The following is an 11,449-nucleotide window of genomic DNA, read 5'->3' as shown; positions in this document are numbered from 1 at the left end:
GCAACTAAAAATCTGATTTTGTATTAATACTGGAGGAATCCCATGAGCTAAAAAGCTATTTTTTTGTTTACAGATGTCCGGTCGTCCCTGATGAGTTTCAAGACGTATTTTTGATTCAGGATGAGGTGCAATGAGCCCCTTGGGTTCACGGCGGAGGAGGAAGCAGTAGTGGTTGGAGACAGCTCAGCACAACGACTAAGGCTCCGCACAAATAGATTCAAGAATCCATTGCTGCATTGCCATGTTCTTGACACCTCGCAACCCCAAGCTTACAACACCAAGTAGGCAACTGTAATCAATACATACATCTTACAATAACTCTTCCGTATTGGATGGGATTAGAGTTGTATATGTCAGAAGAGGTGAGGGGTGTGTCAAACGAGAAGAGAGTTCCACGTAAGACAAGACTGTGATTTTTTATAGAAGTGAGACGCGGGGTTTTGTAATGGATTGGTCGTGTGTACAGGGCCGACAGACGCACAGAAATGTCGCCTGGGGCTCCGCCGGTTTCCGCGACGTCGCCTTATTATCATCGCTTCCCACGTCCCTGGCACAATAGCGGCCACTGCGAGAACGACCATTCGACACCTTCCCGTCACCACCAGCGGTCACACGGAACCCTCTCCCTCGCCTGGGGGAGGGGGGGAGGGAGATTCTCGTTTGAAACATCGCATCGCACAGTGACGGAGAGGCGTGTGGAGTTTCAGGGTGGAAGAGAGGGAATGGTCACGATGGAGGCAGTGAAAGAGACTCACCGCACACAGCCCACACACAACAAACAAAGACATCCCCCGTATCGGCTGAACAGAGTTTTGGGGCAAGTGCTGTTAGCGAGCGCCTATGAAGGCCGGCACGGCACACGAGGGGGTGGGTGGCCTGCACCACGCCCGACCGCCTTTGTCTCCCCATTGGCGATGTTTACACGCCGTACCAGGTATTAATTTGAGGCTGAGTCGACCTAGGGGAGGCCCAGGACCGCTTCGGATAATCGTCACTGGCATTGGCCGTGAGCGGGAATCGAACTCGGGTGGCCGGGTTCGTAGCGCAGCGCGTTAACCACTGCACCACCGCTCCCCACAGCGCTCCAAGTCACCACCAGGAGGTGAAGACATTCCCATTCGGAGCGTTTCCAACGAGCAGTGCACCACCTGGTGTCAGAGAACATCCCTGGAAGATGGCATCGCAGAACTACTTCTGAAAGCACTCTCGATGGAAAACCTCGTACACATGGCCTGCCACGAGTATGTGTTACATGTCATTCCAACCGAAAATGTTACTTCTCAGAGTTGTAATCGTCTTCTTCTTTGGTACAGCTGCTGATGTAGACGCAGAGACACAACTTCAGTGTCACACCCACGTGGTGCAGGTAGAGGCAGAGAGACACCTGCAGTGTCACACTCAGGGGGGTCAAGGCAGACAGCCGCGTCAGGAGTCGTCGTGTATCATCGCTTTGATGTCTCCGTATTTTTGAATGGGGCATTGGGTCGTTGCACGTTATAGTTCGGTGTGTTCTGGATGATCACAGTCGCACACCACTAGTACTGGAGAGGGTTTTTTTACCATGTATTCATCAGGTATCCGCTGCTACTGCCGCCATGGTGTGTGCGGATGCGGTTTCGAGTTGTAATCAACCACGTGAAGTTGTTAAAACAAAAACAACCCCCGACATGGTAATTCGAGGATTGGGTCGAGGTCACAAACGCGTTGAGTTTGAGAACCCGAATTCACATCGCCGGGGGCATCGCGATGGGGTGCGCCCACACGGGACGAGCACCACGAGACAAGAGTCGGCCTCGTGGGCAGGCTGGGCAATCAAAATAACGAGATGAGACCAATACAAAATTACGTCGAATTCGGTCAAAAAAACACCTCGATACTTCAGGAGCCGCAATGCACTGCGGTGATGGTGGTGAACACGAGGCGGTGTGGTGCGTAATGAATAACGTCACGAAGCAAGAGTCATTAGAGAGCCAGCGCATGCGGCTCCCGATCCGCAGGTCGCCGAGCCCTGCTCATGGGTAGCCTCCGTGTTGTCGTGGCCTCCGTGTTGTCGTGGCCTCCGTGTTGTCGTCGCTGAGTATTCGCGAGTCTGCTGACACTGCGGCACCCAGCTGCGTGGGTGTCACTGCTCCGCTCTGGAGAGCTGTCGCTGACGACAGCACCCACACACACACAGGCAGAGAGAGATCTCATCGCGAGACGATGAGGGCTTTCGGCTTTCTGGAACATCGCGTTCCTCCGCATTCTCACAGCCATACCTGTCACAATCACAGCCAGCGATGAACGGCCCAGCGAGAGGGGCGGGAGGCGCCCCCCGGCTACACAAAGTGCCCCCCACACCCCCCCCGTAGTAACGCGTGGGACGATTGTGAGCCCAGAGGATCAGTCCCTCCCTGTGGCGTCGCCACGACATTGTCGGCTCCGGGGAAGCGACAGTCGGGCAGGTGGCGACCCAATATCGTTGAAAACAGATCTCGCGGTGGTTGCCAAGGGGGCCCCAACTCTGAGCTGTGGCCACCAGGGTGGAGTCAAGGCACCCCCTGCCCCCACGCTCGTTCGGCTCCTGATCCTTCCCAGTATGCCTCGCATGTCACACGCCACGTGGCATCACCATGACATCACCATTACATCACCATCACATCGCCATCACATCACCATGCCATCACCATCACATCACCATGAAATCACCATGACATCACCATCATATCACTATCACATCAGGGCGATGGTGCAGCTGGAGAGTGGTTGCTCATGCCACAGCCGTCGAAGGGGCCTAGAGGACCCCCGCTCGATGGGTGGTTTGGCCTCCTCTTCCGTTCTGGCCAGACGGCTTGGGAGAGTTATGAGTCCCCACGCTTTTCACCCTACCACACGTGACCTGCCGAGCGATTCGCTGCCGTGCACCCATTGAAAGCGCTGTCGTGCAAGTGCAGTGTGATCACCAACCAGCAGAGCTCGTGAACGAGATGCACACCACAGCCTCGCTTGAGGCCACCAACTCAAAACAGGGGCCACGTTGTGGACATTCGTCCCTTCTTTGTTTGCAGCCTGCACGCGCTTCTCTGTCCGACGAGTTTCCCGTCGTGTACACGCAGTGTTGTAATTGAGTTGAAGTGTCATTGCATCGTGGAAATTCCACATTCCCATGGCGAAAGCCAGTCTATAGGGAAGGCATTGCTGGCTGCCTGGCGAGTGGCGCAGTCACGCTATGCGGTGCTCATTTTAACCCCCACCAAGAGATGATGGTTATGAGCATGGCAGTGATCAGGTGGCCATTGTTTGCATTTCAACTCCGGATGACACTGTGACCACAATGCAGTTCTTCTGAGCGCGTGGTTTCGCATATGTAAGGCTTTTGTACACGCAATACACATCTCGGCGTGTTGTTAAATAAACATGATACCTACTGTGAGCATATTGATGTCTTTAAGCATGCCGGCCACGAGACTGAACAGCATTTGTCAGTAAGTGAAGCGAAGCGCCTCAGCCTTGGTAATTGTCTTCCCGTCGTTGTGTGAAGGGTGCGTGACTATACTTCACCACTCTGGTCAGTGCGGGTTGGGGGAGAAGAGCTCCACTCAAGACGACGTCCGCCTCGGAGATGGAGCAATGAGATCAGATTTCGACATCGTCCGTGCCGCGGTTCGCGTTGCTCCGTTCTGGGTTGTTGTTCAGTTGTTGTGCGGTCGTGTTTGTCGATGTGGTGACCCAGGTCCCTCTTGCGATTGAGCCTCTCACCTGGTCCCGGTTCAGCTGGTGAAACAGAACCTCACCTTGAAGCCCGCACTGAGTGGCGTGCCACTCACGGGGTCCGGGTAGGGCTTCATCCAGTCGTGGAGGGATCGCGGCTGACGACTTTTTTATAATGTCAATGTGAATGTTCTAACAGCCCGGTGCCAGACAGGCAACGTTAAAGAAGCGTCGCCGCCCCACGAGACGGGCGACGCTCGGCAGTCGGGGAGGGACCCTGCTCCGTGCGTTGGGGACGAGCGGAACGCAACGCCGGCCGCCTGTCTGCCTCGGCTCATTGTGATTCATTGTGATGGGCGGCTCGGCTCGCACTGCCAGGAGGCCACACCGCGACCTCACGCCGCCTCGCCACATTCCACGCTCTCCTGCTGCTGCTGCTCCTGCTGCTGCTGCTGCTCCTGCTGCTGCTCCTGCTGCTGCTGCTGCTGCTCCTGCTGCTGCTGCTCCTGCTGCTGCTCCTGCTGCTGCTGCTGCTGCTCCTGCTGCTCTTGCTGCTGCTGCTCCTGCTGCTGCTCCTGCTGCTGCTGCTGCTCCTGCTGCTGCTCCTGCTGCTGCTGCTCTTGCTGCTGCTGCTCCTGCTGCTGCTGCTCTTGCTGCTGCTCCTGCTGCTGCTGCTCTTGCTGCTGCTCCTGCTGCTGCTGCTCTTGCTGCTGCTGCTCCTGCTGCTGCTGCTCCTGCTGCTGCTGCTCTTGCTGCTGCTCTTGCTGCTGCTGCTCCTGCTGCTGCTGCTGCTCCTGCTGCTGCTCTTGCTGCTGCTGCTCCTGCTGCTGCTGCTCTTGCTGCTGCTCCTGCTGCTGCTGCTCTTGCTGCTGCTGCTCCTGCTGCTGCTGCTCCTGCTGCTGCTCCTGCTGCTGCTGCTCTTGCTGCTGCTGCTCTTGCTGCTGCTGCTCCTGCTGCTGCTGCTCCTGCTGCTGCTGCTCTTGCTGCTGCTCTTGCTGCTGCTGCTCCTGCTGCTGCTGCTGCTCCTGCTGCTGCTCTTGCTGCTGCTGCTCCTGCTGCTGCTGCTGCTCTTGCTGCTGCTCCTGCTGCTGCTGCTCTTGCTGCTGCTGCTCCTGCTGCTGCTGCTCCTGCTGCTGCTCCTGCTGCTGCTGTTCTTGCTGCTGCTGCTCTTGCTGCTGCTGCTCCTGCTGCTGCTCCTGCTGCTGCTGCTGCTCCTGCTGCTGCTCCTGCTGCTGCTCCTGCTGCTGCTCCTGCTGCTGCTGCTCTTGCTGCTCCTGCTTCTGCTGCTGCTGCTGCTCTTGCTGCTGCTCCTGCTGCTGCTGCTCCTGCTGCTGCTCCTGCTGCTGCTGCTCTTGCTGCTCCTGCTGCTGCTGCTGCTGCTGCTCTTGTTGTTGCTGCTGATGCTACTCCTCCTGCTGCTGCTCCTGCTGCTGCTGCTCCTGCTGCTGCTCCTGCTGCTGCTGCTGCTCCTGCTGCTGCTCCTGCTGCTGCTGCTCTTGTTGTTGCTGCTGCTACTACTCCTCCTGCTGCTGCTCCTGCTGCTGCTGCTCCTGCTGCTCCTGCTGCTGCTGCGTCGGTGTCCTCTGAGCTCAGACTCGAACCCACGACCTCATGTGTACCAGGCGAGGTAGTTAACATCTCCTAGCCACCGTGGCGTCCCAAGACGAGTGGGGAAGGCAGCAGCAGCCGCCACGCGGTGAGGAGCCGGCACCAACCACCCCTCACAGCCAGACCTCATAGCTCTGCGGTTATTTATATATGAAGGTGTTATCGAGTGGGCATGCACAGTAGCACACGAAGCTTCAGCACGCCGGTCAGTGTGAGATGGTGAAGGAGGGAGACCCGGGAGCGTTTCGGACATCGCTCGCCACTGATGTTAGCCGTGGCTGGAAATCGAACTCGCTTCCCTGGGTTCATAGGTCAGCACGCAAACCGCTGCTGCGGCGCCACTGCTCCACGACATTCTTATTTATTTTAGGTTTTACGTTGGCTCGGGTTAAACCAATTGGGCAATACACGCTCATTTTAGATGGGGACTTGTTTCCACAATAAAAACCTGGTTACTACAGCGGCGCAAAAACACACCAACGACTCAATCCACAAGCAACGGTGCACGGCACAGCCGCCGATGCGACAACAACGCGGCGGTAATGGCAAATGTGGCGAGCTTGTTCACGACAGACCCTGTGGCGTTGTGTGGATAAACCCTCTTGGGCGTTAAGAAAACTCAGCAACTTTTCCGAGTCAATGGCCCCGTCGCTGCCAGCAATGTGGCGGCATGCCTTAGCTCTGTGTGCAGTGGCAATGTGGCTTAGCGCAGTTCTGCATTTCCTTGATTTGACAAAGAAACGAGAGTCACGCTTATTTGGCGGAGCGAACGAGCATGACGGGACATTCGAAGTGTAGACGTCAGAGGGGATGGAGAGATGCGCGCTTGGAATGATTCCATTGAGGGAGGAGGAGGAGGAACACGCGGATCAGAATCTTGATTTTCACTGGCGGAATCCGATGAGCTATGAAGCTCTTTATTCACAGATGTCCAGTGTGGGCGAATCAGAAAAACAGAAATAAACTACAGTTTTCTGGGCATCCGTGAAAAAAACCTTCATAACTCATCGGATTTCTCCAGGATACATAAAGATACTGCATCATTTTGACATCTTGCTTAGCCAGGTGAGGATTCAAGCGACCAGGATATAGTCTCAGTTGCGAGAGTGACCTCTGTAGTCGTGAAGGGACTCAAGCAGGACGCGTCTCGAACAAGAATACAGGTCGGCGATCGAGACTAACGTGGGAGTGGCAGTCAAAGGACAGAGCTCCTCGAGAAAACGCCCCCCACACATGGAGCGATGCGCTCAGCTCGCGTGCGGTAGTTCGAGACGGGATTGCTGCGTCGCGGAACGGTGTGAGATGCTGATGGCTTGAGTCGGCCTCCATCCAGCAGTGGATTGACCACGGCTGATTATTGTTATGACGTCAGAGTGATTTCCCACCCAAAACATTCACGGAGCTGTGGTTTCATCCCCTGTTCACAGCCCCGGAGCCAGCGGTGGGAATTCCACATTCCTGCGGCGTAGATGCGGTCCATCCACAAAGGAACCACCGATTACGTTCCCCACAAAGCGATACTCATTTTATCCACCACCCCGAAGATGATGAGGAGGAGGCTGGCTGTGCTGGCTTGGCTCGACCCCGCGAGTGGGGTGAAGCGCCCTGAAGCAAGGAATGTGCGTGTGTGTGTGTGTGCGTGTGTGTGCGTGTGTGTGTGTGCGTGTGTGTGCCGTGATGGGTTGCGCACGATCCGGTACGCGCTGGGCAAAACTCGTTTCGTGCGCCGGGCCAGGGAGGTGGGGGCGGAGAACGCGCGGTCTCGGTGGGTGTACAATGCGTGTGCGTGTGTGCGCGATGCGTGTCTGTGTGGGTATAACGTGTGTGTGTGTATATAACGTGTGTCTGTGTGGGTATAAGGTGTGTCTGTGTGTGTGTATAGCGTGTGTCTGTGTGGGTATAACGTGTGTGTGTGGGTATAACGTGTGTATGTGTGGGTATAACGTGTGTGTGTGTGGGTATAACGTGTGTCTGTGTGGGTATAACGTGTGTCTGTGTGGGTATAACGTGTGTATGTGTGTGTATAACGTGTGTGTGTGGGTATAACGTGTGTCTGTGTGGGTATAACGTGTGTGTGTGGGTATAACGTGTGTCTGTGTGGGTATAACGTGTGTGTGTGTGGGTATAACGTGTGTCTGTGTGGGTATAACGTGTGTCTGTGTGGGTATAACGTGTGTGTGTGGGTATAACGTGTGTCTGTGTGGGTATAACGTGTGTGTGTGGGTATAACGTGTGTCTGTGTGGGTATAACGTGTGTGTGTGTGGGTATAACGTGTGTCTGTGTGGGTATAACGTGTGTCTGTGTGTGTATAACGTGTGTCTGTGTGGGTATAACGTGTCTATGTGTGTGTATAACGTGTGTGTGTGTGGGTATAACGTGTGTATGTGTGTGTATAACGTGTGTCTGTGTGGGTATAACGTGTGTATGTGTGTGTATAACGTGTGTCTGTGTGGGTATAACGTGTGTCTGTGTGGGTATAACGTGTGTCTGTGTGGGTATAACGTGTGTATGTGTGGGTATAACGTGTGTATGTGTGGGTATAACGTGTGTCTGTGTGTGTATAACGTGTGTCTGTGTGGGTATAACGTGTGTCTGTGTGGGTATAACGTGTGTGTGTGGGTATAACGTGTGTCTGTGTGGGTATAACGTGTGTGTGTGTGGGTATAACGTGTGTCTGTGTGGGTATAACGTGTGTCTGTGTGTGTATAACGTGTGTCTGTGTGGGTATAACGTGTCTATGTGTGTGTATAACGTGTGTGTGTGTGGGTATAACGTGTGTATGTGTGTGTATAACGTGTGTCTGTGTGGGTATAACGTGTGTATGTGTGTGTATAACGTGTGTCTGTGTGGGTATAACGTGTGTCTGTGTGGGTATAACGTGTGTCTGTGTGGGTATAACGTGTGTATGTGTGGGTATAACGTGTGTATGTGTGGGTATAACGTGTGTCTGTGTGTGTATAACGTGTGTCTGTGTGGGTATAACGTGTGTCTGTGTGGGTATAACGTGTGTGTGTGTGGGTATAACGTGTGTCTGTGTGGGTATAACGTGTGTCTGTGTGGGTATAACGTGTGTATGTGTGGGTATAACGTGTGTATGTGTGGGTATAACGTGTGTCTGTGTGGGTATAACGTGTGTCTGTGTGGGTATAACGTGTGTCTGTGTGGGTATAACGTGTGTCTCTGTGTGTGTATAACGTGTGTGTCTGTGTGTGTGTATAACGTGTGTCTGTGTGGGTATAACGTGTGTGTCTGTGTGTGTATAACGTGTGTCTGTGTGGGTATAACGTGTATGTGTGTGTATAACGTGTGTCTGTGTGTGTATAACGTGTGTCTGGGTGGGTATAACGTGTGTGTATGTGTGTGTATAACGTGTGTCTGTGTGTGTGTATAACGTGTGTCTGTGTGGGTACAACGTGTGTGTATGTGTGTGTATAACGTGTGTCTGTGTGTGTATAACGTGTGTCTGTGTGGGTACAACGTGTGTCTGTGTGTGTGTATAACGTGTGTCTGTGTGTGTGTATAACGTGTGTCTGTGTGGGTATAACGTGTGTGTGTGTGTATAACGTGTGTCTGTGTGTGTATAACGTGTGTGTCTGTGTGTGTGTATAACGTGTGTCTGTGTGGGTATAACGTGTGTGTCTGTGTGTGTATAACGTGTGTCTGTGTGGGTATAACGTGTATGTGTGTGTATAACGTGTGTCTGTGTGTGTGTATAACGTGTGTCTGTGTGTGTATAACGTGTGTCTGTGTGTGTATAACGTGTGTGTATGTGTGTGTATAACGTGTGTGTATGTGTGTGTATAACGTGTGTCTGTGTGTGTGTATAACGTGTGTCTGTGTGTGTATAACGTGTGTGTATGTGTGTGTATAACGTGTGTATGTGTGTGTATAACGTGTGTGTATGTGTGTGTATAACGTGTGTCTGTGTGTGTATAACGTGTGTGTATGTGTGTGTATAACGTGTGTCTGTGTGTGTGTATAACGTGTGTCTGTGTGGGTATAACGTGTGTGTATGTGTGTGTATAACGTGTGTATGTGTGTGTATAACGTGTGTCTGTGTGTGTATAACGTCTGTGTATGTGTGTGTATAACGTGTGTCTGTGTGTGTGTATAACGTGTGTCTGTGTGGGTATAACGTGTGTGTATGTGTGTGTATAACGTGTGTCTGTGTGTGTGTATAACGTGTGTCTGTGTGGGTATAACGTGTGTCTGTGTGTGTATAACGTGTGTGTCTGTGTGTGTATAACGTGTGTGTATGTGTGTGTATAACGTGTGTCTGTGTGTGTGCTAACCACTGCGTCGTCACTTCTCCGCCAGTAGTTAACGCATTCCCAAACATAATTTTTTAAATCTATATTTAATGATAAAGCGTCCATTTGTACAAAAGCTATTGTGTAAATATTGGAGAAAGGGGATGGTGAGAGTTTGTGTGCGCGTGTACATCAGAGAGTGGGGAGCGGTAGTGTAGCGGTTAGCGCTACGCTGCGCTACGAACCTGGCGACCCGAGTTTGATTCCCGCTCACGGCCAACACCAGTGACGATTATTTGAACTGGTCCTGGGCCTCCCCTAGGTCGACTCAGACTCAAATTAGTGCCTGGTGCGGTGTGTAAACATCGCCACGAGGGAGACAAAGGCGGTCGGGCGTGGTGCTTGTCACCCACCCCCTCGTGTACCGTTCCGGCATTCATAGGTGCTCGCCAACAGCACTTGCCCCAACCGTCTGTTAAGACTATGCGAGGGATCTGTGTCTTTGTTTGTACATCAGAGAACGTGTGTGCGCAGGAACTGTAGACCCCGTCACGTGTCTAAGTAGGATGTGTACAAGACACTTTCATTTCTGCGGATGGACGGATCTAGCAAGGAGGCGGATTATCTGCTTATTTGTTCTGTTATTCATCTTCTGCAGAATGAGGCTAAATGTTGTTTCATGTTGTGTAGTCGATCGTGTTGCGTGCATCTAGGACCCAAATCTAACAGAGACGCTCCTGACATATGAACATCCGGCAGTTCAGCATTAGTCCCAGCAAGCCTGACTGCTGATTAATAACTTACAGATCGCTCCAGAATTGTGCTTGTGCCGATAGTGTGCACTCGCAGAAGGCCGTGCGGCTGGTGGGATGAGTGAAACACATATGTTGCATATGGAGGGGCAGACGAGTGGAGGCTCATTGCTCGATTACCTCCTCAAATCGGACGACAAAGTTTGGTGTCCAGCGCAGTTCGGGGACACGTGGCACGCGGGCCACAGCCACGTGGGTGCCACGTGGAGGTCAACGACTTCCCAACGACCCGCAAGCGACACGCGCATGTGGAGTATGCACAGTTATCTTGAACTTCTTTCTCACCGTACGTAGCCACAACGGTACTAATCGGAGGTGCCGGGGAATGACAACAAACTAAGCACACAAAGCAGTTCTACAGACGCGACGTGCTGGCCGGCACTGCCGACCATCTTCGTCTTACTAAAGACAAAGGGCTCAAGCCATTGGACACCTCCGAGATGCCTAGTCTAGCACCCACAATGCACCGTCGTACAATGTGGAGATCTCCGCGTTTCACGGTTGTGGGAGCCTCCTCCACTGTGAAGCAACAACGATATAATTACAGCTCCATCTATAGACACACACACACAGCGAGTGGTGAGGATTACAACTCCACCTCCTGACACACACACAGCGAGTGGTGAGGAGCACTGCAATATATGTTCGCGACCTCACGGTGACCCGAGTTCTATTCCCGCTCAGGGCCAACACCAGTGACGATTCAGAATGATCCGAAGCGGCCCCAAGTCTCCCCTGGTGCGATGTAGAACCTGGCGCGGTGTGTCAACATCACCACTGGGGAGACAAAGGCGGCCGGGGCGTGGGGTATTGCTCATCCACCCCCTCGCGTGCCGTGCCGGCTTCCATGGGTGTTCGCTAAAAAAAAATCACTTGCCCCGACATTCTGTTAAAAGGCCGTATAGCGGGGCGGGAGGGGGAGGGAGGTGGACGGGGGGGGCGGGGGGAGGAGATGGGGGGGCTGGAGGGGGAGGAGGTGGGGGGGCTGGAGGAGGTGGGGGGGAGCTGGAGGGGGATGAGGGGGAGGAGGTGGGGGGGGCTGGAGGCCTTTGTCGAGTGGCTGTGTGCGAGGCTGGGGTGGGGCAGGC

This window comes from Lampetra planeri, chromosome 36 (genome assembly GCF_965212315.1).
Source record: "Lampetra planeri chromosome 36, kcLamPlan1.2.h2, whole genome shotgun sequence".
Taxonomy (NCBI): domain Eukaryota; kingdom Metazoa; phylum Chordata; class Hyperoartia; order Petromyzontiformes; family Petromyzontidae; genus Lampetra; species Lampetra planeri.
Note: the sequence above shows the minus strand (reverse complement) of the source record.